Here is a 27,831-nt window from a genome sequence, read left to right as displayed (position 1 = left end):
AAAAATGTTTGGCTTACACCTTTAGGTACTCGCGTGATTAGAGCCATTTTCACAATTTCTGAAAAATTTATAAGTCGAAAATAGATAAAATTATATGAAAAGTTTCAGCCATCATTCGAGACGGGATATACTAGTAAGCCTAGCTATCACTAAAAAGACGTTCCTGTCAACAAATCAACAATTTCAATGACCAAATTGAAGGAAGGGCATCAAATGATCGTAAATTATTTGGTTATTGTTAAAGTTTCATGATCGTACTTCGAACGGTTTTCCTGATAACAGCTCTGCCACAGAAATATATGGTACAGGAGCTCGCAACGTCGGCAAAAAAAGAATTTTATTATTTCTGATTTTATGATATTTTGTTCCCCTTGCTCTTTCTGTTAGAGCTTGGGCGGTCTGGCTGCTGGAAGTGGTTGCGTTTAGTACTGCGCAGCCTAAATGTACAGGTCATAATACTAAATTTTAAAAGAATTTTATTATGTATGTAATTTTAATATTATGTTATTTAAGTATACAAAAACCTAAAATTAATTTGCCAAACGGTAATTCGGTTGCTAAACCTTGAATAAAAGCGCAAAAGTTATGAAAAATAAATTACATTTGTTAAATATATATCTTAAGCAGTACTAAACGCAACCACTTCTGGCAGCCAGACCGCCCAAGCACCAATAGAAAGAGCAAGGGGAACAACATATCATAAAATCAGCAATAATAAAATTCTCCCTCGAAAACGTTGCGAGCTCCTATACTAATATGTTTGAAAATATACCCACGGAATTCAACAATTTTTACATTTATCAAAAGATAAATAAAAACCCATAGGGAATTCAAAACGAATGGTAATTTTTAACAAAAATGAAAAAGATTACAATTTATTTTTAGTAGTTAATATTTGTCAAAGATACATGAAAAAGTTAATGACCAAAATGATTTCATTGAAACTTGGATTAAGTTTTTAATAGCTAGTAAAAAAGTTTATTGGATGGTTTACAAAAAAAACTACTAATTTCACACACAAACAAACAGCTACATACATACATACATTACGTTAAAAATAAATGAAAATCATTAAAAAGTTCAAAAGTCAGAAGTGTCATTTTCAGTAGTGTTAAAAATAACTCTCATATTATATGATATGAAATATAGGTCACATTACTTCCACTTAATGAATACAATTATTATGAAAATACATGGCGTTTGTAAGGAATAGCTCAGAATAGTTTTAAACAGATATATAAAATTAATTTTTTTTATATACATGAAATAAAACGCTATACTTTTTAAACGAGCAGAAATAAATACCATTTTCCAGGAATAAAAAAGTAATTTTATTTCGTTTCGAAGGTAGAAAATGAGCGGGCAATAAGATATACAGGCGTAAGAAAAATCAATACAGCGATGTGGAGTGTGTGAAATTAACTCATCCAAATTTATATCGTCCTATCGAAAGCCCGTTTTCTCGGTTTTTGAGATGGTGTTACATAAGCAAGTCTTTTCGAGTTATTGCAATTCAAAGTTTTTTGTTGTTGTTTATTAATACATATCAGATATCTCTATCCCTATATATTATAAATGTGAAAGTATGGATGTTTGTTTGTTTGTTTGCGTGTTTGTTACGCTTTCACTCAAAAACTAATGATTGGGTTTGAATGAAACTTAACAATAATATAGCTCATACATCAGAATAACACATCTATATCCCTATATATTATAAATGCGAAAGCAAGCATGTTTATTTGTTTGTTTGTTTGTTTGTTACGCTTTCACGCTAATACCAACGAATGGTTTTTAATGAGACTGTACAGGAAATATAAATATTAATTAAAAAAAATATTTTTTTTAATTAATTTAATTTGATATTACCATAAATCATTTGAAATTACCATAAATTACCAATATCTGTAAAAATAGTCAATATAAAATATTTCGCGGTCATATTTTTTGATATACTCAATGAATAATTACGACTATTATACATTTAAAAAAATAGATTAATAAAACCATGCATAAATTTTACCTGTGTAAAACAATTCCTACCCCTATTTGAGTGTTATGAAAGAGGCATAAGTGAGAGTAAGCGAGGTGTAGGCTACAACGCGGTGGTATTTACTTTATAGGCCAACAGAAGGATTTTTTGAGATTTCTATACTTTTTTAGTATCGAATTTCAAAATTCGCTAATGTACATATAAACAATACACACATCTCTCCATACACAAATCTTCTACTCTCTGCTGAATTTTTATACCATGTATATATGAAATATACATAGTATATTAAGTTTAGTCCCAAGTTTGTAACGCTTGAAAATAATGATGCTAGGAAAAAAATTTTGTCATAGGTGTTCATAAAATCACCTAATTAGTCCATTTCCGGTTGTCCGTCCGTCCGTCTGTGGACACGATAACTCAAAAACGAAAAAAGATATCGAGCTGAAATTTTTACAGCGTACTCAGGACGTAAAAAGTGAGGTCAAGTTCGTAAATGAGCATCATAGGTCAATTGGGTCTTGGGTCCGTAGGACCTATCTTGTAAACCGTTAGAGATAGAACAAAAGTTTAAAGGTAAAAAATGTTCCTTATCAAAAATTAAACAACTTTTGTTTGAAATATTTTTTCGTAAACCTCACTGTTTACCCGTGAGGGCGCCAATTAGGCGGAAATTTTATAGTATGTACTATACTTGGATATCAGTTATGTATGTGTCACATGTATGTATGTGTTATGTGATAAAGAAATCAACACTGACTATGCATGGTATTTCATGGTAGATGCATGTACAAGGATGTCTTTTTTAACTTGACATTTGCAAATGCATGAAAGAAGTTTGGAAAAATTCTCAATGATTTCGTGTTAAAATAAAAAACAGTTTTTCACATTGTACGAATTTTCTTGAAAACAACAATTCTCGTATAAGAAATAAATGCAAATATCTGTTATTTTTTATATTTTTTCACAAAAAATATGCATTAAAAAAAATTGTTTTTTCAGATCAAAGATATGAATGACCTGCAAAAAATGTAGGATTAATTTGAAAAAATTAATTTGAAAAACATTAAACCTAGAACCTATCCACCTTAAAATAGACATGCATTTGGAAATGATTAAACTCTTCTTTTCGGAATATTTTGTACCTTGTTTCACTTTTTAGTTTTTTTGTAACTGTTAAGTTAAAAAAAATGCACCCTATATAAATATTATCATCACATTCAAATACTTCTTAGAACTGACTATCACTTTAACGTATAAAATTAGGTCGTTTATCGACCGATGTTATAGCAGCCCTTAAAACCCAGGGAGGTTAATCTCGAAATTTGGATGTTCTTCAATTTGGAAGTTCCGTCTAACATACGACCTGCTGCATAAAAAAAATTTGGTTTGATCGATTTCGGTCGCAAAGCTTTGGCTACATATACACTATTCACAAAATATGGGGACAGTCAACGAACTCGGGAAATTTGGAAAAACATATGACTAATAATTTTTTAAATCTATGTTATGAAATGAAAATCGAACTTATTTATACGTGCATCTCTGGGTTGGAGCAGGGTTAACTTTCAAAGTATTATATAAAACCCCTCATTTTTATACCATATGTATATAAAATATACCTATTGTACCATGTATATATGAAATATATGTAGTATATTAAGTTTAGTCCGAAGTTTGTAACGCTTAAAAATATTGATGCAACGAGCAAAATTTTGGTACAATTTTGGTATAGAATCATCTAATTAGTCCATTTTCGGCTGTCCGTCCGTCCGCCTGTGAACACCTTAGCTCAAAAACGAATAAAGATATCAATCTGAAATTTTTACAGCGCACTTAGGACGTACAAAGAGTCAATTGGGTCTTGGGTCCGTAGGACCCATCTTGTAAACTGTTAGAGATAGAACAAAAGTTTTAATGTAAAAAATAAACAACTTTTGTTTGAAACATTTTTTTGCAAAAATCACTGTTTACTCACGACAATCATTAGATGTCAATTTTATTATGAATTGATATTGGATTATCAGTTATGTATGTGTGCCCTGTATAGGTATAGGTGTAATGTGGCTCTCCCCCTTATTTGGAGCCGCGTTGCTCGAATATCCTTGGCCAAACCAGATTAAATAATTATGTTGGTTTTTTTAAACTTTTCTAATTTTTTAAAAATAATGCAAACACTAACATTAAACACTTTCTATACAGGGTATTTCAACAATAAACTCAGTTAATTGTTTTTTTTCACTTGTTTATTTTTATGTCACAATAACAAAGATATAATTCGTCATGTTATTTTCAATTTAGTACAAAATCTCTAGCACTATGTATCGAAAATTTCTGTAAAATGTATCTATTGTTTGTTTTCATTTGTTAGTACTATATTCTCTAAAGAAAACGTTTTTTTATAGTGGATAAAACAACAAGTTTCATGTGCACAAAAGAACATAATTTTTTTGCTGAACAAATCTTTTTCAATTAATAACGAGAACCAAAACTGTTTATTTAACAATGGCACAGTTATTTTCATATCGTTAAAACATAAAATTAATATGACAAAAATTAGTATTAATTTTAGTGACAATTATGAAATATTATTAATAAAAAAATTGTGTTTTATTTGATGTTAATTTATCCAAAAACAAAATGCAAATATATTATAATCAGTGTTTTGTAAGCCCTACAGCAATTTATTCAATTCATTTCAAAACCAAACAGGATGATAGGTACACATTGTAGGTATGTATTCCGATATACAATACACACCAAATTCCGATCCCAATCTCTATCTCTATATATTATAAATGCGAAAGTAAGTGTGTTTGTTTGTTTGTTTGTTTGTTACGCTTTCACGCTAAAACTAGCTAATGGTACATCAGTACATATTTAATTTATGGTTCAAAATAGTGATCGCAGATGAAGCAAAATGATCATAATTTTGAACCATAAATTAAATATTTCTGTAAAAATTAAAAAACAGTAAATGTCAAAAAAATCATGGCCACTTTTTCTGATATATTTAATCAATTATGACTATTTTACAATTTAAAACATTGAAAACTGTGCATATCTTTTAGCTGCGTAAAACAATCCCTTCAAGTGTTTTGGAAGGGGGAAAGTGAGATCAAGCGACGCGGGGGCTATAAAGTGGTGGTTTTTACTTTTAAGCCCACTGAAGCGGGCGGGTATATAGCTAGTACTATCATAAATCAGTGTGTGTTTTTTATAAACCATTACAAAGTAAAATCATCAATTTTTTGTTTGATGTTGTGTATAAACCAGGCCTGTGAGCAGAAATCATCTGAGGGAGGAAGGGTTTTCATACTTTTGTTCATCATGTTAGGTCAAAAGGGCGATAAAACACAAACTCTTTTTTCGAGTAAGAGATCATTTTATTATATCAAAATGTGATATTCAGTCACTATTTTTTATTAAGTTAATTCTGCGAGATACAGAAAAAACTTTTCCAAAACTCTGTTACTTCTTTGTCGATTAAAGATAAATTTTGAGACGACGCAAAGTTGAAATCAAGCGTTAATTCGTTGCTGTTGTCGCAGGTAATACTGTCAGAATACGAATAATTTGATACATATTTGAAAACGCATTTTCATTGCAAAAATATAGAGGGCTTTGATAGAATTTTTGACGTCCTGTGTTTTCGCCAAAGTTTGACTTCATTCATGATTTCACGGAAATCTCATCAAAATTTTTCATTTTATTTAATTTTTTCAAGTTGTTTTCCCCTCCTCTCGAGCGCACTTCCGGTGGTAGGCAAATATAAAAAGCTCTTTGCGCCATACCTCAAAAGACGGATGTGCTTTTCATGAGTTTGTATATATTTCTACATTCATTCATACTCCAATAAACGAGGAGAAAAAAGGAATAAATCTCTAAATTTTGACATATAGCACCGATTTCGATCAAAATTTGGGATTAAACTTTTTTAAACCCTCTATATCAAAAGTTATATGATTCCTGGTTATGCCTAGCATTTGCTCAGGGGGTGGGAGCCAATTCTACTAAGGGGGTGTAAAAATATATATTGAAAATAGCAACGGAAATAAATAGAGCGATAAAATACAAGCAAAAATTATCATTTAAGTATATTTCGAAAAGCCAATACTTTCCGAGTTATTAGCGAATTATATTGAGATTCGGAATATTTAACGTTAAATAACTGAAAAATTGTACGTTTTTCTTAAAAAACTTTATCATACACTTTTTAAAGTACTATAAAAAACGATAAAAATAAAAAAAATTTCAAGACATTTGAATGAAAATTAACGGAATTAAAATGAAAAGAGTGTTTCTGGTTCCATTTTTTTTATTATTTACTCAGCACAAAAACTCTTTTTGTTTCTCTTTATTGTCTTTATTGTTTACTGTCTTTATTGTTTAATAACTCGAAAAATAATAAGGACTTATTTTTCGAGTTATTTAACGATAGAGAACAAATTTTTTGTTTTTTCGAAAATTTGTTTTGCATTTAAATTGAAATATTTCGAAAACTATATATCAGAAACTATTAAAACTTTTTGAGCATGTTGTGAGTACTTAAAGAAAGTAAATTAGAAAGCGGCAAGCATTAATTTTAGTGCCGTAGTAAAGTCATCAGTTTATGTGCTGAGAATGCGGTACGCGAAACTATCTTTTCATTATAACTCTTAGAGAATGACTGACAGATTCTTTATATAAGATTATGTATCTTAAGACAAATGAATTTGTTATTATTATTATTATTATTATTATTATTAACTTCGTTAATTTTTGTACAAATGACTCGAAACTTTTTTCATTTTCAAGATGTGTTATAGTACTTTAAAAAGTTATATACTCTTTCAAAAAAACATCAAATATTTCCGTTGTTTAACGTTAAATACTCCTAATTTTAATAGCCAATAACTCGGATGGTATTGAATTTTCGAAATATACTAAAATGACACTTTTTGCTTCGATTTCACCGCTCTACCGATTTCCCTTGCCATTTTATATTTTGCCACCTCCTAGATGGGATGGTTACCATTCCCTGGACAAAAGCACCACTACGCATCATATATCTTTTGATCTAGTGAGTGAGCAAAGCTTAATCCCAATTTTCAGATCAATCGAAGCTATGGGAAAGAATTTAGAGGTTATAGCATCGTTTACTGGAGTAAACGTAAAGTAAATAATGTAGGCTAAAAAATACCGAGTAATTCTGTACCTCTTTGAGGTAAACAATAAAACCATGTTCGTTTAAACCATTTTTAGATTTTTTGTATGATATGCACAGATAAAGTGTACAGTGTGTAATAAGCATACGAAAATGAGTATGCAGTACCAGAAGTACCAGATGAAATATATCTGAAGGTATACTTAAAGTTTAGTCACAAGTTTGCATCGCTTACAAATAATAATGGTAAAACCAAATTTTTATGATAGGATGTTCACCTTTTTCGTCCATTTCCGGTTGTTTGTCTGTCCGTCTGTGAACACGATAACTTAAAAGCGAAAATAAATATCAATTGGGAATTTTTGTAGCGGACTGAAGACGTAAAAACTGAGTGTATGTATTTCAATGAGCAACATAGGTCAAAGTTTTGTAAACTGTTAGAGGTAGAATAAAAGTTTAAACGTAAAAAATGTTCCAAATAAAAAAATTAACAATTTTTATTTGAAATATTTTTAGGACAAAACTTTGATGTTCCTTTTCCTCAAAACTATACAAGATAAGGCGTTGCAAATTTGCAGGTAGCTTTCAACTAGTGGTCTTAAAAGAATGATTCTCGAAATAAAAACTCTAGAAAACATTTTCGAAATCAAAACAAACGGCCTTTCGGCCGCCATAATTGTGTTAGTTTCTTATACTTTCCTAATTTATTAAAAATAATACAAACACTAACATTCAGCAGGGTATTTCAACAATGAATTCGGTTAATTGTTTGTTTTCCCTTGTTTATTTTTATGAAATACATGATTTTTTCAATTTAGTATAAACTCTCTATAGCACTATGCCGACTAATAGAGAAGTTGCATGTTTTTTAATTTTAATTTTATCGAAAGTTTACTAACAATAACTAAGAAAAAAAAAAGTTTTTTAAAATTGATTTCCAATGTAATTTGATAATTGAAAATGTTTTTTAAACTATAAATTCAAACGCCAGTGACGTCAACAAATCGTTTTAGCAACGCCAAAGCACGGAAAACGTTTAAGCAACGCCATCGCATAGGAAACAAACTGAAAAATGTAAATTAGCGTAATTCCGATTGGCTCACAGCCTCAACGATTCACTGCCGTTTTTTTTATTCAAAAACATAAATGTTTTTAATTAATAACAATATGAAATTATTAATTTTAAAAAAAATTACTTAAATATACTTTAACATGAATTATTCTTTCATGTACATATATGAATTTGTGATAAAAATTAATTATTTTAACAAAAATTAATTAATTTTGAATTTAAGCAAAGTTGTAAAAATAAGATCCACAAAATTTTTTTGTAGTTAGATTTTTTATGATTATCTTCTAAAATATAAAATTTGAAATTTTGTTTAAATTAAAATATAAATTTTACCGTTGACAAAGGATGTAATAATATCTGTAAAATCTTAAATATATACATATTGTAAAATCTGTGCTTTTATTTCTGGAAAATTATTATGTGTATCACGCTCTTATAAGTTGTTTAATAATTTTTTCGTTTATTACACAAAAATGAAAATAAGAGTAAAATCATAAAAAGAAACAACGGTTGTCATTATCGCAATGTTCCTTTAATGTAACTCTGTGTCACAAAAGATACACGTGTTTTATCATTCTACAACTATAACATTATATGTGAATTAAATGTTATATTATAGTTATAGCACTTAGAGTGGTTTTGTGATTATTTTGACTTATAATACACTCATTTTAGTAAAAACAAGGGTTAATCTTGAAATCTAAGGAATGAGAAAAAAATGCTTGAAATAGAATATCCCTAATAATATAATCATGACGAGACACTACCACGATGGGTTAGGTTTCGTTATATTAGCTGTTCACGAGATACACACTTTGTGATGCCATAAGTATATGTTTTTTACGACTTTATTCAGTCAATTATTTCATTTATAAGCTCCTCAATTATTTTGAGAGGCCGAATGTCCCTCTTCCATGCATATACCTTGCATTACACCAGCCCATCACGACCATCAATTAAACTTACTTTTTGTTGGCGGGAATCGAACTCGCTCAGAGTTGGTTACACTACCACAACATTGATAAAAATGACATGTTTTATCTAACGACAAAATACATTGATGAAAATCTGATAAGGATTCGAACTAAAGCAAGTTCGAATAAAAATGGTAAAGCTTTTGATCAGAAGCATTTGCGATGCTCTTATCGGTAGCGAATTTACAATCGCATCATTTAAAAGTGAGTAAAATAACGTCATTTAAAAGAATGGTCGCAATATTTTCAGTTATTGAAGCTTCTAGAGCAATCATTTCTTACCAGATTTTTTTGAAAATCTAAATTTCTTCTGTATTTATTGACTGATTCTTATGATTAGCTAAAGCTACAGACTTTTCTACAAATATAACAATTTCAGCATAGCTATCCACGTCCTAAAATTCCTTATTTTCTATTTGTCTAACCGAAAATCTCGAATTCATCTCCATCAAATAAATCTGATTCAATACAGGATCAAGCCTAGTGCCTTAAAGAATCTGCTTCTCTTTTGTATTATATTAATGGTAACCTGAATGACCAACGAAAAGGTTTTTTTCATGATAGTATGGTTCTTTTTGGAAGCCGGGCCTTATTTGAAACTGTGTCCCAGTTACGACTATCTATGATTGAAACACACCCTGTCTTGTTCACTAGGAACTTGTTCTCATTGAATATGTTTAATGACTGAAATCCAGCAAACATGTGTTGTATATCTGGAAGAAACTGTTCATGGATAGTTGATTTGAACAAAGAACGCCAAAATACCTTTTCTACCTTCGGAAACGTATTGTTTGCAAGGCTATATCCGTTATTCAAAATGAGGAGAAAGTTATATAAACGTCCAAATAACTGTACTCCTTAAAAATTGTTAGAGCTAGCAGCTCCATAAATGTGCCATCCGATCGAAGGGGAAGAAACACCTAAAGTATCGTCACTCCTTCGTTTTAACTTTTAACTGAGTGTTAATTGTTACCTGTACAAATTACGGAATTGGAAAATTTATGCATGTGCGACGAGCACTTGGTCCTATTTTCTCTTTTTGGCAACATCATATCTGGATAAAATCAATAATATCACTACATATTATAAAACAAAGTCGCTTTTTCTGTTCCTATGTCCCTATGTACGCATAAATCTTTGAAACTACGCAACGGATTTTGATGCGGTTTTTTTTAATAGATACAGTGATTCAAGAGGAAGGTTTTTATGTATAATACATCCATATTATAGTAGAGTAAGGGGTTGAAATAGGGGTTGAAAGGCATATGCTTCAAAAACTAAAAAAGTTGTGCATCGATTAAGCTAAAATATTGACACGATATACAACCAGCTTCAAAGATCTATTGTTTTTATCTACTTTTAAACTTCGGAGGGTAGAAAGGTGTAGCGAGAAAGTGGGAAGGAATTATCGAATATTTACAAATATACCTAAGTGGGGTATCAAATAAAAGAGCATGACGTGTACATTACAAAACTGTTATCCCACGCAAGGAAATGTGGAGGGAGGGGTGCAAGTGGGGATGTTGCCCAGCAAAGCGGGTAGTTCACAGCTAGTATGAAGATAATTTGAAATACAAAATAACATCATAAAATTTATATGGAAGCTATCTTCATATCTAGTAGATAGCACACGATCCAATCTACAGGATGGACCATTTTAATCTATTATCCATTATCTAAAGGTTGGTTTCGCAGCTACCAATCAAAAAATAACTTAAACAAATGTTGCAGGGATTGATGTTGGACATCATGTTCTGACATCAGATTGGACCTAGTTCTCCGGTTTGCTTTAAAAGTCAATTTAGATCCTAAAAGGTAAGAAATAGAACAACACTTTAAATAAGAAAGTTGACCCTCATGAAAAAACTTACAATTTTTTATTTAGAACGGTTATTACTCTCGTTATTACATTTAATCGAAAGAAAACATGTTAACTACAGAAAAATTCTTTAGTCAAAAGTTTTCAAAAGAAAAAGAAGGCATTCCCCTATATCCATGACTTTGACCTTAAATTTTAGCTTAAAGGTCATTCGATCTTGATCTTCAAATGATCTTGAAAATTACCTTGGGCTTATCAGTTTAACACAAACGAATGACCTTTATTGTCCTTGATAACTTTTATCTGAAAAATTTTTCTAAGGCCAGCGTATTTTCTTTCGATTAAATGCAATTATGCATTCACTTTCTAACTCATTTATTATCTCTTACCTATGAGGATCTAAACTGACTTATAAAGCAATCCGGATAACTGTGTCCAATCTGATGTCAGAACATGATGTCTCCTATCAAACTGACGAGCTACTAGACAAAATAGATTAAAATGGGTGCGATTTAAATGTACGCCGAAAAAGGTGAAAGTCAGGTCAAAAAAGTGTGTTTTAACGCCAGATATTAAGAGGGGACAGTTCTTATATAATATGCACACAAAAATATTAAATTGAACATCTATGTATGAAAAAAAACTGCAATAATGGTTATTTAACAGCATTAAAATTTAATTTACAGCTATATAACGTAAAATTATTTTAAATATGAACAACAACATTTTAATATTATAAGAAGTTGGTAAAAATGTTTAGATTTGCAATTTACCCGCCAAATTAAATGTCAAATTAAAAAGTTTTTTTTTGTTATAAAATAAAATTGGTATTTCGGAATTCCAAAATACTGAAGAAGCTAATGAATATATTGAAAACAAGTCATTTGGACCAAATGCTCCACAAAGAAAACGTTGGAGGGAATTTAAGCCTTTTTCCTTAAAAAACATCCTAGAACATCAGGAAAAAAACATCAAGCACTTTTCACCTAGATTACGAATCTGTCTGCGGAGATACCGAAACTTACAGTTTTTCTTTAACTCAGGAAAATATGCTCAATTTTCTTGGTTAAAATTTTCAAGCCTAAAAATGAATAAACCTGTAGACCCGTCTTGACTCGACCACACTAAATGCATGGCCAACCTGTTCATCCCAGGGTGACTTCAATCACAGAGTGAACTCAAGGACCAAAAACCCGCAGACCTGTACTAACTCGATCCCATTAAAGGCATGGCCAACCCGTAGATTACAGAGTTAATTCAATCACAGGATGAACGCAAGGTCCAAAAAACCCGCAGACCCATAATAACTCTACCCGTAGATCACAGGGCGAACGCAAAGGCCAAAAATTTAGTTATATGCTATTCGTTGTGTGCGTAGTCATGGAAGGGACAATAAAATCGATGCCAGCGCTTTAAGTGAAAAATTTTGGAGTTAAAGGGGGCTGTTATGACTAATTTGCAATTCTTTACATGTTAATGTAATAGAAATGTCAAATTAAAATTATTGAAAAACACGAATTAATTAAACTTAATGCATTAAAAATTGTGAAAATAAGAAATCAAATTGAACAAATATTATTTTTCAAATGCAAATTATCATAATTATTTATTTAAATTTATGGGACAAGAATATTAAATTTTAAATGTAAGTTTTAAATGCAATCCATACAATTATATATGCATCCATACAATTCTATAATTAAAGTAGTGTATCGTTACCATGGAAACGAAACTCACGCACGGAGCGAATATAATGTATAATATGTTGCATGCTTTATAATGTTTAAAAAAAATAAATAAAAATATTTTTCGTTTTTAATTCTATTTTGTACAAGCTTGTGTTGTCGCTCTATACTCTATTTATGCGTCTTTTTTATCTATCTTGGAGTTAAATGACTAAATCTGGCATGAAATCACCTATTTACAAAAATTAATATCTTGAGTTAGTTAACATATTTTTATGTGTACTTATATATACCCCGATTAAAATTGACCACTCTGTATACATAGAAAGTCTGGTAGCTCGATTCAAAGATTGGAGTAGGTTTGTACTAAAGCTTAATTGCAACTGAAATTTGACTATTTAAACTAGGGAAACTGAGTTGTACGCTACTCAAGCTATCGCAATTTTAAAATTTTCTAATTCACCACAGTTTATTAAAAAAATGACGTGCAAAATAAAACTATGGCTTCTAGCCATAACTATGGCCAAGTAAAATACCAGAATCATTCAAAGATCAAATTTTAAGCAAAGCCCTGGTAATCTCCTCCAGTATTTGTACCAAGTTACAAGACAGCCTATGTATATTATATCCACACATATTTATAACAACATAATTTACTATTATGTACCTACAACACATCAAATTAAATCGTGAATAATTAAATAGATAGTTAATTGCATCATCACTATGCTAGGATAATAGATATATTATCAAATATTATATTATTTCATCGAAACAAGAACAAAATATACATATCATATTTTATCATATCTCTGTCTATGATTAAAATAACCCTGTGCCCGTCATTCGTTGATTTACAAATCATATAGTAGGGGAAGGTGTCGTATTTAGAATTAAAATTGACTATTATATGTTTTTAGGCCATGTATTAAAATAGAATAGTGGAAATTGTGATCATATCATTGTCCATTAGCAATTTTAAAGTGTGTTTTCGCGAGCTTAATAGTGCAATTGATTCGAATTTATTTTTTTGCTAAATAAAGGTTATTATACCATGCATATATGAAATATACATAGTATATTAAGTTTAGTCCCAAGTTTGTTACCCACGCTTAAAAATAATGATGCTAGGAAAAAAATTTTGTCATAGCTGTTCATAAAATCACTTAATTAGTCCATTTCCGGTTGTCCGTCCGTCCGTCTGTCCGTCCGTCCGTCTGTGGACACGATAACTCAAAAACGAAAAAAGATATCGAGCTGAAATTTTTACAGCGTACTCAGGACGTAAAAAGTGAGGTCAAGTTCGTAAATGAGCATCATAGGTCAATTGGGTCTTGTAGGTCCGTAGGACCCATCTTGTAAACCGTTAGAGATAGAACAAAAGTTTAAATGTAAAAAATGTAAAAAATGTTCCTTATAAAAAAATAAAAAACTTTTGTTTGAAACATTTTTTTGTAAACATCACTGTTTACCCACGAAGGCGTTAATTAGGTGCAAATTTTATATTATGTATAATATAGGAATACCAGTTGTGTGTGTGTCTATTTAAAAGTGAATATCTTTTGTTATTTACGTGACGTCAAAAATACAAACGATTGCGCATCAACACTGTCTATACATTTTTGTATGTGTTATGTGATAAAGAAATCAACACTGATTATGCATGGTATTTCAAGAATTAACTCAGTAAATTGTTTCTTTTCACTTGTTTTAAATCAGAATTAAAATAACGAACTACTTAAGGCGATAATAACCTGCAGTATTGTAAAACAGTTTTGGTTTATTGCACGGTACATCTATATAAAGCAAATACATGCTTTGTAGTCAAGTAATGAGTTATTTTTGGCTTTACAATACCACGCAACTACAAAAATTTAAAATATATAATATATTGAGTGTAAGTGTTATAATTTTGATAATATAGATATCGCTCTTGAACCATCAATATTCTAGTTACAGTCGTCTCTGTTCATCAAATGAAAAATATTCGATGTGTTTTAACTAATATAATTAAAATAAAATTTTGTTGTAAAATCATCGGCCACCTTACATTTCTATGGTATTATTATAAACTACAAGATTGTCTAAATATTTTAGATAGTTTTTTATCATACTCTATAGATTTTTAGAAGACATACTCTTAGAAATCCATTGAAAAATAAAAAACAAGGCTGTAATTGTTAAATTTAATGCATGCATGACACCATGTATCAATGAAACAATTATGGTGTTTATTAAAGCTACACATCTTTGCGCTAGAAGCTTTACCTCCTCAAAATTAAACGTTATGTTTTAAACTTCTTTTTGTACAGTGGCGTCCCGAAAAGAACTGCACAACGCTCTACCACATTCATTTTTTTCCCTTCCAGCTAGCAGACTATTTGATCGTGAAGTGAGCTGGCAGAACTTTAGTGTATTTAATTTTTAAACAATAACGATTAAGATAATAAGATTTCTTATTTTCTCTCTCCAATTATAAATTTTGCACAAGCAACAGACTCAAGAAGCTAAGTGGCCGAGCGAGTAAAGGCGCTATCGACTTCAAGCGTTGGACTACTTAGACTTAGGTTGCTTGTCGAATCCAGGCAGCGGCAGTCCGAACAATTATAATTAATGGGGCTGTAAATTGATCACACTTTCGTCTCTCGGATAAGAACGAAGTAACCGACTCTACCCACATCATTAATTGAATGTAAAAAAAGGCAGATTTCCTAAAAGTAAATGTTAAAAAGCAGATTTCTTATACTTTTGAAAATATTAGCTATTAATAATTTACCACAAGTTTAAAAACTGAGCCAATATATTGTTCCTAGCAATAATATTTTTTTTTTCACTTTGTTCCACCTTCCCCTTCACCATTTAAAAAAATTGTTAAATCATAAATTGCCTCGATGCCTCCTAAATGTCTACCAAGAGTACTTTAGATACTCTTAACTTTCAGTTGTCATGGTTGACAGACGGAAACTTAAAAATGCTTATTTCAGAGAAAAGGAGTGCCGGAATCCAAGGAGATGTGATAAGTATGGGTGTATTTTGCAAGATTGCCGAAAAAAAAATTAGTTTTCCAAATTTTGAATAATAACGACTTTTAAGATAACGAATGCAGCAATTTTATTACGATTCTATACCTAGTTACTTAACTTTCATAATGAGAAATAACATAACGAAATCAAAACCAAAAAAATCGTATCAAACAAAATTCAAAATTCATTCGTTTTTGTTTATATATTGCAAATTGTACAAATTGTACCCTCTACTGAACCAAACCAAATAAATAGGGAAATGTATTCAAAAATTTTTATCACAAAATCTATAGCTACCTACTCCTAATAAAAAATAATCTGTTGTATTTTTATAGTTATGCTGCCTACAATATCTATTACTAGCTGGGAACTACCCGCTTTGCTGGGCAACATCCCCACTTGCACCCCTCCCTCCACATTTTCTTGCGTTGGATAACAGTTTTGTAATGTACACGTCATGCTCTTTTATTTGATACCCCACTTAGGTATATTTGTAAATATTCGATATTTCCTTCCCACTTTCTCGCTACACCTTTCTACCCTCCGAAGGTTAAAAAAATTTCTAAATGTAATTTAAAACATTCTGACCAAGTTTTGAACTATTAAAAGCCATAATTGAAAAATATGAATTTTTTATTCATGAACACCCCCGCAACCCCCCTTGTGGGTGGAATTTCGTAAAATCCGTTCTTAGCTGACCTCTACTTGGCAAAAGGAATATTCCTGCCAAATTTCAAGTCTCTAGGTCTTATAGTTCCAGAGATATCGTGATGAGTGACTATCTATATCTATAGAAAGTCTCCTATATATTTATAGATTGATAAGTACCATTTAATCATATTTAACAAGCATATAACAACATAAGCTTGGTAAAACCATATCCTTGTATAATACATAATACACTTACAGAACCTACATAGTGTGCTAAAATTATGTGCCATGATTATTCGAAGATAAAACGAAGGGCTTTTTATTATCTTCTTCAAACTAACTTTTATATTGTCCGCTTATATTGGAGTTTTTCAATTTTGCAACACTATTCCTGCATAAATGATACTGCGTTTTGACCAAAGGCGCGGTGCTTATTGGTCCAAGTATCACAAACGTTATAAAATTATGGTTCCAATAAAACCTGATATTATTTTGAATTATTTCAATTTGAATAAAATAAATAATTAAAAATTAAAATAAAAAACCCCGACTGCGTTAAATAAAAATCTGAAAAGAAAGCAACAAGTTCAGAAGTTAACATAGTGGCATTAACAGTCGGGTTTAAAACCTAATCGGTTTAACGACTTAAAATTTAAATCGACTCAAATCATAAGGGCCCAATAATTGGCCCCGAATGTTAAAGTCGCATTGTAAACTTCTGAAGTTGTTTCTTTTTTTCAGATTTTATTTAACGCAGTGGGGATTTTTAATTTATTTTTGACTTTTAATGTCCTAGCACTTTACTATATTAAAACTTTAAATCCAAAATATTATTCCTAATTAAGTTTAAACATATACAACTTATATATATTTTAGAAATCCCCTTTAAATTTCTTTTATTTTGATACCATACTCAATAGATTTTGTTAATTTATTTAATAACGTATTACTCATTTGCATCAAAAATACGGCATTTTGTTTTTTTATTTTCAAAGTTTACTGTTTACTATCTAGGACCACTTGGGTTTTAAAGGCAAATATAATGATACCTAATATTTATAAAAACCCTATAAGAAATATGGTTTTGTAACTCTCTGTGAAAGCAAACAGTTGTAAATAGGAATTGTAGTATATAGTCCTATCAAGTTAGATGAAATTTCATTTGATTTAGTGAAGTTTTGATAACAACAACAATGTCACATATGCCAATTTTTAGCTTTTTACCTGTAGAACAAAAATTGTCATAAGGAAAAAGGAAGGTGTTTTCCGAAAAATTAAAGATTTTCCACGTTTTTCTAAAATTTTGTTTGCAATTTACCCGAAAACTATGCATTTTAGATAAAAATAAGCCTATCCACAGTTATCGGGCGTAAAATTTGATATCGATTTGAATATATAAACTTTTTGTTACCTTTCATATTTTCTTAAAAATCTGCATTAATGTACAATCCGTGTTTTTAGTTTTCTTTAATTTTTCTTTATTTAAGGGGAAAAATACTTTGAAGAAAAGTTGTTGAGCATAAAATTTTAAACCAATCTATAATCTATATATCTTTATTGTAGACCTTGTATTTCTCTTTTCTTTTTTTAAAGCGCTATTTAAATAAATATATATATAGGAGGTAATCTTACTTATACTTGGATAACTTACTAACCTGATACCCGCCCACTTCACTGGACTTAAAAGTAAAAGCCACCGCTTTATAGCCTCTTCCTCTCTTGATCTCACTTATATCCCATCCATAACACTAAAAGGGATTGTTTTACACAGGTAAAATATATGCAGTTTTCAATTTTTGTAAGTGTAAAATAGACATAATTCATTGAGTATTTCAGAAAAGATGGCCATGAATTGTTTTACATTTACTATTTTTTATTTTTACAGTAATCTTGAATTTATGGTTCAAAATGATGATCATAGATGGAACAGTCAAATGTCAGAATAAATTTAATTTTTTATTTTTCAATATACCTTTTTAAATTATAGCTCATGTGTAAATCTAATGTATGGCCTATATTGTTGTACAATTTCATTCAAATCCATTGGCTAGTTTTTGCGTAAAAGCGTAACAAACAAACGAACATCCTTACTTTCACATTTATAATATATAGGGATGTTTGTATCATATACTATACATAAATACTTATGTTTGTTTCCCGCCCCCTCAAGTGGTACAAATTATTAAGACGGAAAAATTATATATACATAAAACACATTTTTCAGAAAAAGCGAAGAAAAATGTTTATATATACATTTCGATCGGAAATTTTACGTCCGATAACTTTAAAGTGAAAAAATAGTGAAAAAACTTGGAAAATCGTTGATTTTTCCGAAATAATCTTTTTTCTGCGCATGAAAATTTTTATTCTACAGGTAAAAATTCAAAAAATAACGTAGGTAGCATTGCTGTACCCAAAATTTCAGTAAATTTCTCCTAACTTGAATGAACTAGAATATTACGTCAGTAAAATCTTACAAAAAAACCAACTAAAATCGCAAAACGCGATGTAAAGCTTTTCTTTTGGTATTTTATTGGGACCTGTTAGGGGTGTGTGAATGAAACTAAGTTTTTCAAACAACACAAAAATTTTGCTCCCTACGTTATCTGTGAAAAATTTTCCGACTTTTTTTCGTTTCTGAAGTTAACTATTAGCTTTTGACATTAGTTGCCTACTATCATTTTGAAAGTATATTCAATTTGAAACAATTTTAGTCAACCCACAGCCCCGTATATCTTATAGTTTTTGATAGGTTAGGTTAGGTTATATTGGCTGTCCACGAAGGACACACTTAGACTGTAGAGCCCATTGTACATACCATATATGTGTTTTACGACTTTTCCGCTGATAATTTCCTTTATCAGCTCCTCAATTTCAGAGGCTGAGTGCACCTACTTCATGCATATACCTTGCACTACACCAGCCCATCACAACTATTAATTAAATTAATTTTGTTGCGACGGCAGGAACCGAACACGCTACCCTAAGCACACCGTGGACGAAATTGGTTATGCCTCAACAAACTGTGCTAACAGGGCAACATGACGCTCTATTTTGAGGCATGACGCTTGAAAAATTTACATGGTTTTCAGAAATGTTAAAATTGTGAGTTTTGCTTATGTTAAACCGTTAGAGATAGAACAAAAGTTTAAAAGTAAAAAATAAACAACTTTTGTTTGAAACAATTTTTCGTAAACATCATTGTTTACCCGTGAGGACGCAAGTTATCCGTAAATTGTATAGTATGTATTATATGAATGTGTGACATGTATGTATGTGTAATGTGATAGAGTAATCAACACTGTCTATGCATGGTATTTCAACGATTAACTCAGTCAATTGTTTGTTTTCACTTGTTTTTTAATGTTATTTGGATTCCTTAAGGTAGTGTGAAACTACGTTTTGCAAGTACAAAAAAGTTGTTCTATCTGCGTAAATAGTGGAAACTAAAAAAGTCCGAAAATTTAAAGCACAATTTTTTTTTTGCTGACCAAACGTAGTTTTACACTCCTTTAAGTGAAAAGCTTTACATCGTGTTTTGCCGATTTTTAATGTAGAATTTGACTGGCGTATATAAGTACCTATGTAGTACATACGTATAAGCATATAACTATATACCAATGTTTTACATATAGTGGAGTTGTAAATAGGAATTTAAAATTTATGTTTATTAATATTAATAAGTATAAAAATTTAATAAATGTATTTAATAATAATATGGTTATGCACATGAGGATTTAACAACATATTCATCCGGAAATAATAAAATACAAACATAATGAGTTTGAGACATACTTACTATAAACTGCGTCAGAATAAAAACATTTATGATTTATATACTGTAGGAAATGAAGCATTGGATCCAAGAATTCTCTCCTCGTCAGTAGATTTTATGGGAGCCTGTGGAAAATGTTCGTCTGAGTGTACGGAAAAATGTCATATAGGTGAGTGCTTGTGCTTTTTTGATTTACGCCCATGCGGCGGGGCAGAAGTTCCCTACTCCCAGGCACCATGTTGTCTTTATTAAACATTTAAAAAAAACTATTGGATTTTATATTTTAGAACATTTTTTGATACTTAACATTTTTTACTTAACCTCACCGTTTTCGAGATATAAGCATTTGAAAAAAAAATTGCGGATTTTTTCCGAAAATTCGTTGTTGGCGAAAATAAAGATTATTTCGTAGTTCGAGTTAAAATTGATATTGAAAGTATTAGATATTATAAATTAGACTATTTTATCTTATTAATATTTCTATTATTAATAAGTATTTTTGTACTCTTGATAATTTTCATCAAACCTCATCCTTTTTGATATATAAGCATTTGAAAAAAAAAAAAAACTTTTTTTTGCCAAAAATTCGTTATTGACGAAAATGAAGGTTATTTTGTGGTTTTGGTAAAAATTTTATTTGAAAACTATATGACATTTTATTTTGGACCATACTAAATACTTTTTGGCCCTTGGCATTTTTTGCTAAACCTCACCGTTTTCGATATATAAAGACTTCGAAAAAAAAAACGCATATTTTGGCCTCAATTTCAGCTATACATAAAAAATATATGTTTTTAAGTTTATTTTTTGACATTAGTTATGAATTTTGATATTTAAATTATGAAATGTTTATATTTTAGGCTTTTTTAAGAGTTTTTATTTCATTATTTTCATTTTTTACCTAACCTAAATTTGAAAAATTAGCACTATGAAAATAAAAATTATAATTTTTGAATGAAAAAGTTTTTTTCGAAAATTTTCTTGTATTTGAATTGCAATATTTCAAAAAACAAGCATCCGAAACTGCTAGAACTTTTTGAGTATATTGTCAGTACCCAAATTAAGTAAATTGGAAAGTAGCAAGTATTAATTTTAGTTTCCGTGGTAAATTCATGAGTTTTTGTACTGAATAAAACATAAAAAAAAGAGAAAGTTTCTTTTCATTATAACTCCGCTTATTTTCGTGTAAATGACTTGAAACTTTAATTAATTCATTTTTATTTTGTTATATATTACTTTAAAAAGTGTATGATATATTTTTTTTTAAAAACGTAAAATTTTTCAGTTATTTAACGTTAAATACTCCGAGTTTCAATCCCCAATAACTCGGAAAGTATTGCCATTTTCAACATATTTTGCCACGCCCTAGAAGAGCTGGTTACCACCACCTGGACAAAAGCACCACTAGGCACCCTATAAATTTTGCTCCGGAGGGTAAACAAAGCTTAATCCGAAATTTTCATCGAAATCGGTGCTATAGGTCAAAATTTAGAGACTTTGTCTTTTTTCTCCTCGTTTATTGAAGTAATAATATATGCATTGCACGATAAGCAACAGATTGTAAAAAAATTTAAATTTTCAAAACATTATACCAGTGCAGACATTTATTTTATTTTATTTTTCGATTTGCAAACTACTATCCAACGATAAAAAGATGATTTTCTTTTGTAAAAAAACACTTTCCAAATAATATATTATTTATATGCGTAAATTAATTTTTTTTTTGTCGTATTTTTTCACAAAAAACATCGCCTTTTTCCTTTTAATATTACATTTTATACATACATTCATAAATACAGTGTGTTTGCTGAAAAGGGTAACGTAAATATTCCACTATACTATTGCTCATTTAACTATAGTTGTTTTCTTGTCGATATTAGACAATAGACATTTCCAAAAATTGTTCCCCCGTCGTTTTTGTCTTAAATGTTAGTTATAGTCCATAAAATGTCATTTAAGCTATCGAAACTGTTTTTTAATAGTCCATTTAATTAAAAATTTAATGATAAAGTTCAAATTTTTGCAAGGTAATATAAGCATATTTTATGAATGGTTTTGAATCCAAAGAGTTTATATACATAGAGAACGCGAGAATTCTCCTAGCCTGTAAGTGGATCCGATATGATGAATGAGAGAGAAGACTGCCAGTGAGTTCCCCTGTGTCACTGTCACACTAATATGTCATAATCATATGATGCATAGAGATTTTGTGTCTGCTATTATATTTGTTTTGTGCAAAGAGGTTATATACAGTTTTGTACTATTTTTTCAGAAAAATGAAAAAGTGTTTAATATGCAGATTTGCATATTCTCGAAAATGTGGCCGCAGTTTAAACTAAGTACACAATTTGTCTTATTCAGAAATATTGTAATTGAAATATTGGTAGATGAAAGTGCACTTAAATTTAAATAATAATGAAACCCAAAAGTTTCTTTTAACTTTTAATTGATTAAATAATATTCCATAAATCGTTTTTAACTATTTAATTTACTTAATAGCAATATTGTAAACAAAATGTAGCCAATGACATACAGATTAGACAGACACAGGGGAACTCACTGGCAGTCTTCTCTCATACATCGTATAGCAAGTTTTGGGCCCTGGAGTTCTCTACTTGTATAAACGCTTTGGTATTTAATGAATTGTCATAACAGATGACGTCATGATTCATGGCGCAAAATTCTGAAGTTTTTTAATGTCACAATTATTTATAATAATTATTTTATTATAGAAATCATTTTTTTGGTCCCCACAACCGATTCGACGTGTTTTTGGTACATCGAAAAATTTACTGGAAGTGTCTATTTTGAACCCAATCAAGGAAATAATTTCTGTAAAACAGATTTTTTTAAATCATTTTCTTTCGGAGATTGATAGGTTTTGGTAATATTTTTTTTCTCTGTATATCTGACAATTTGATTTCAAAGTAAAAAAGAAACAAATTTAAAAATAGAAATAAATTTAGCTGTAAAATAATGCACAGAAAATCTTATACTTCTTAGGTTTGTTATTGAATATAATAATTTAAGGTAATATGAAGACTGATGGTCTCATCTGCTAGAGTTTCCCTGGCTGAGTGATGAAAAAATATAGCGCCTGTAACATAGCGTTGAATATATAAGTTATATGGAATTTGTATTATCTATATGCTAGTAAAGTTTTACGCAAACTGGTGTTTTATTTTGTGGGTTTCTCTCGAATTCATAAGAATATCCACGAAAACAGTAAAATTGCAATTCTGGAGTACTGAGTGTGTTTTTCACAATTAAGAACACAACACTTTCGATTTGATCGTTTTTTACTCATATTTAATCATTATATATTTCCGCTTGTAACATATAACAATGACGTCTCAGCCCGAGAGCTGCTAGACCTTTTTGGGTAGCTATTTGAGGCATTCTACAAACTCGCCAGACCTGAGATACCTTTGAAAAGAAATGATAGATTGAAAAATCAAGAAAATAAACAATCCATGCCATTTGCAAGGGTTACAACCCTGCAAAATGCTTGCAAAACTACCTTTCTTGTAATTTTCTTGATCACCCGGTAGGTAGAAAATCCAACCAAAATGACATGTGTTTTTTAGAATATTTATTTTTAATAGTAAACAACACCCGAAACATATTTTTTGTATTTAATTCTAAAGTACTTTTGTGAGCAGGTTTAGCTTGAGAGCAGGTAGAAATTTTTGGGTATGTGTTTAACGCATTTTGAAAATTCGCCAGATCTCAAATACCTTTCCCATAATTTCCTAACTAATACAAAAATGAAGACCTGACTGGAAGATAGCGGTATCTTTAGAACCCCTATATTACCATACATATCCAATTTTTTATTGCAAAAAATATCTTTGAGGCAACTTGTATCTTTTTTAAGTAAACATAAATTTTGAAAAATGAAGAAAATAAACAAGTCAGGCCATTTGTAAGGGATTTTAAACTTTCAAGATGCTTGCAAAACTACTTTTGTTGTTCACCTGCCAGGTAGAAAATCCCACCAAAATAACCTGTGTTTTTTAGAATATTTTTAATACTAAACAATACCTTCAAGTACCGTCAAAATTTCAACTTGCCTCAAACATATTATTTTAATGTATTTCCAAAGTACTTTTGCAAGCAGCTTGCGGGGTTAAAATCTTTCGCAAATATAGTTGAAACTTCGTGAATGGCTTCCTTTTGACGAGTCTACCAAACTAACCTCTATGATTTTTTTCGAGCCGACATTTTCAAATGAGCATGATGACGTCATATTTTAGTTATTATTCTGAAAAAACGCAGCAGTAAATTTGTCGGGCACTATGACCACTTGATACGATTAATAATTATTAAAAAATTTAGCAAAAGTTATTTATATGCGTGTATTAAAAGAAAAAAACTTAAGTAGCGCTTGTTTGAGGTGGTAGACAAGCTCATCAGTGCAGTATTCCGGGAAAGCATTTCATCGTTTAATAATTATTAATGTTATGAATGTCATCATGCTCATTTGAAAAAAACTTTCGAAAAAAGACGTACAGGAAAGTTTGGTAGGCTCGTCAAAAGGAAGCCACTCACGCAGTTTCAAGTACATATTCATCATTTTATTATTACTGCTGATGTATTACAGGTAGAGAAATTATTCATGTGGCCCTAATTTTGTCAACACACTGCATTTATGTAATGTTATAAGTATGCCGTAAGAAATGGTAAAAAATATTAGAAAAACCACTTACGACACACATTTCAGTTTTCATACCAGAGAAACAACTCGTTGCTACACAGACACACTATCAACAGCAAGCTACAGCTATTTCTTCGTAACATACACACCAATATTGACTGCAATATCTAACAAGCCGTGAAGGATTTGACATTTAGGAATAATATCAGTAGATTTCTGAATAAATGTGAGATTGTACCTACTCATTGTTATAATTTGTAAATTAATATTTTAATTTGATTTATTACTTACCAGAATATGCAAAACTTTATGCTTTAGAATTAAAAGCGTAAATATCTTTGTTAAAATTTTATTAATACAGAAACATTATTAATTGTTAAGAAATTTGTAATTTATTTTCGTCGATAATTACTACTTTTTTAACAATTAAACGAGAAATAACAATCGTTGCCCGTAAAGATTATTAACATAAAATCGTCAAAGCATATAAAAAAAATAGCTTTAATCCGCCAGCATCCGGGCTATGAGGATTTTGCTCACGCTCGATTTAAAACATATATAACTTTGATGGTATTTTCTAATGGTATTTGTGATTGAAACTTTTTCTATCTTCACATAATTTAATCTATTTTTGAATTACAAATTTTTTATATTATTTCAATTTATCTACAGCTTTTAAAAAGAAATTGTTTTCAAGTCCTTCAGAAATTATTAGAATTTTTCATATCACGAGAGTAAAGGTGTAAGCAAAAAATTATTAACTTCAACTTAAAAATAGAAAATGAACTTTAATAAATTCCAATTAAGAATAATGTTAAAAATTTTAATATTGTATTTTATTGTAAAAAAGCGTGGGGTGCACGGTGTCAATACTTATAAATATTTAATTGAGAGATATGAGTACAAGGATTATCATTTTGATAATATCATAAAAAGCACCGCAGCGGTGCTTTTAAACGATACATTTTATGTTGCCACAATAAATACTTTAGAATTCTAACACCCAATGCACACTGATTTGATGAGGCTCAATGAGACCCAATACATATGACATCTGGTAAATGAGGGGTAAGCTGAAAAAAGTATTACATTTTTACCGTTACAAATTACCAACTAAATAGAAACCGGGCTACCCTGTACCACTGGTCTCTCTTAGTTCTTGATATATCTGCCATTAAGAATAATCTAAAGCTGTCAATTCGTATTTGAATTTTGAAAACTATTTTAATAAAAATTTTTAATAACAATTTCGTCACCATTCCGTCAATGATTTGGAACTATTTTCCATTAAGTTACTCTCAAATATTACCAATTTATTTCATTACCAGCTCCCCCCCCCCCGTTGTTACCAGCGATTAAAAGAGATTTTGATAGTTTTTATCGTTACTGTGTAAATTAATCAAGCTTTCTTGAGAAAAATGTGCTAAAATCTATTTCACGAACTTTTACATTAAATTATCCTTTAATATTTTCTGACTCCTAAACCAGCACCTATGCAAAAAATCATGCTGATCCATTGCACTATGAACAATTAAAACAAATCTATCTTACCTATTTTACCGGGATAAAAATGTGCTATTCCAGACTATAAACTACCTCCGTGCCAAATTTTATCCAAGTCAGTTCAGCTGTTCTGGCGTGATTGAGTAATAAACATCCATCCATCAAAGCTTTCGGGATTATAAATTTATATATATCAGAGGATTCGACAGACAAACAGAGCAGTTTTGATTGTTTAAGGATGTATGAGCATGACAACAATGTTTGATTTAAAGGTTCAAAATTCTTTTATAGGTAGACTTTTGCTCAAATAATATGTGGTTAAAATTTCAGCTTAGGTATCCATGCAAATTTTTAAGAAAAAAGTCTTTGAAAATCGATATAAAATACATTGGCTCTTATGGAGTAATCTCAAAAAACGACATATTTTGAAAGTTTTTGATAATTTTCACTTGGACTGAATGAAAAAAAATTTAAAAAAAACTTTTTAATAGAAAGTAAACATATAAGCAATGACATAGAAAAGTAAAAAACCAAGTGTCTCCGTCCATATAAGGAATGTAAGAGCAGGGTAGATTTAGGGTTGAAATTATTTTTAACTTATTTTCAACTTTGATGATGAATTTTAGTATATCTTTATGAATGTAGACGAAAAATAAAAATACAATTTTTCGATACCAGCCTTGGTCTACCAAGCATCGAAAGCTTAATAATTAAAGAAAATTTTCAATTTTCGATATTTTGAAAAATACGCCAGATATCGAAAAATTGTATTCTAACTTTTCGTCTTATATCGTCAAGTTATAACATAATTTATCATCAAAATTATAGTTTACCATATGTAGGTATATTATAAAATTGTTATTTGAGTTTCGAGATGGAAAAAGTAACTTTCAAGCAGAAAGTGAATAAGAAGCGCACACAGGTATATAAAATTTATGATTTACGGTTATGGCATATTCAAATTTAAAAAATCGAACTTTTATTAAATGTAGGTTTAAACATACAATAGCTTTGGTACTAACACACGTATTACACTTGTTTAATGCAAGAAAATTGAATCCCCTTTATTCCCAAACGGAATAAATATACATTTAAATTATTTCTGCTTTATTCAAAGCTTTTTAATCATGTGGAAATTTTAATATTTCCAATAAACAATAACTTTTCTCAATACTGGGTTGGTATAAAAAGTTATAACTAATTCCATTATTTACTATCGAAACTTATATTTTTGTTGGCCAATGCATCGTTTGACAAATTAATTGATTGATTGATTTAGTACTGTATTCAAACGCTTTACACGAATTTTGGTATATTTACTGTTACAAACTTTTATGATTCTGATAAAGGAACAGAAAATTTAAAAACATAATTCTTTCATAAAATTATAGTTAAAATCAAATATAGAAAAAAAGAAAGAAACTAAAACATAAAACTCACAAGATTCACAATTGGTTAAAAGTGATGAAAATGATTCCAAACTTGTTACTCGGGAGGTTTTGTGTCGTTGAACACGAATATCGCGACATAGGTACA

This window comes from Chrysoperla carnea, chromosome 5 (assembly GCF_905475395.1).
Source record: "Chrysoperla carnea chromosome 5, inChrCarn1.1, whole genome shotgun sequence".
In the NCBI taxonomy this organism is placed as follows: domain Eukaryota; kingdom Metazoa; phylum Arthropoda; class Insecta; order Neuroptera; family Chrysopidae; genus Chrysoperla; species Chrysoperla carnea.
The sequence above is the reverse complement of the archived record's forward strand: the minus strand, read 5'-3'. Positions refer to the sequence as shown.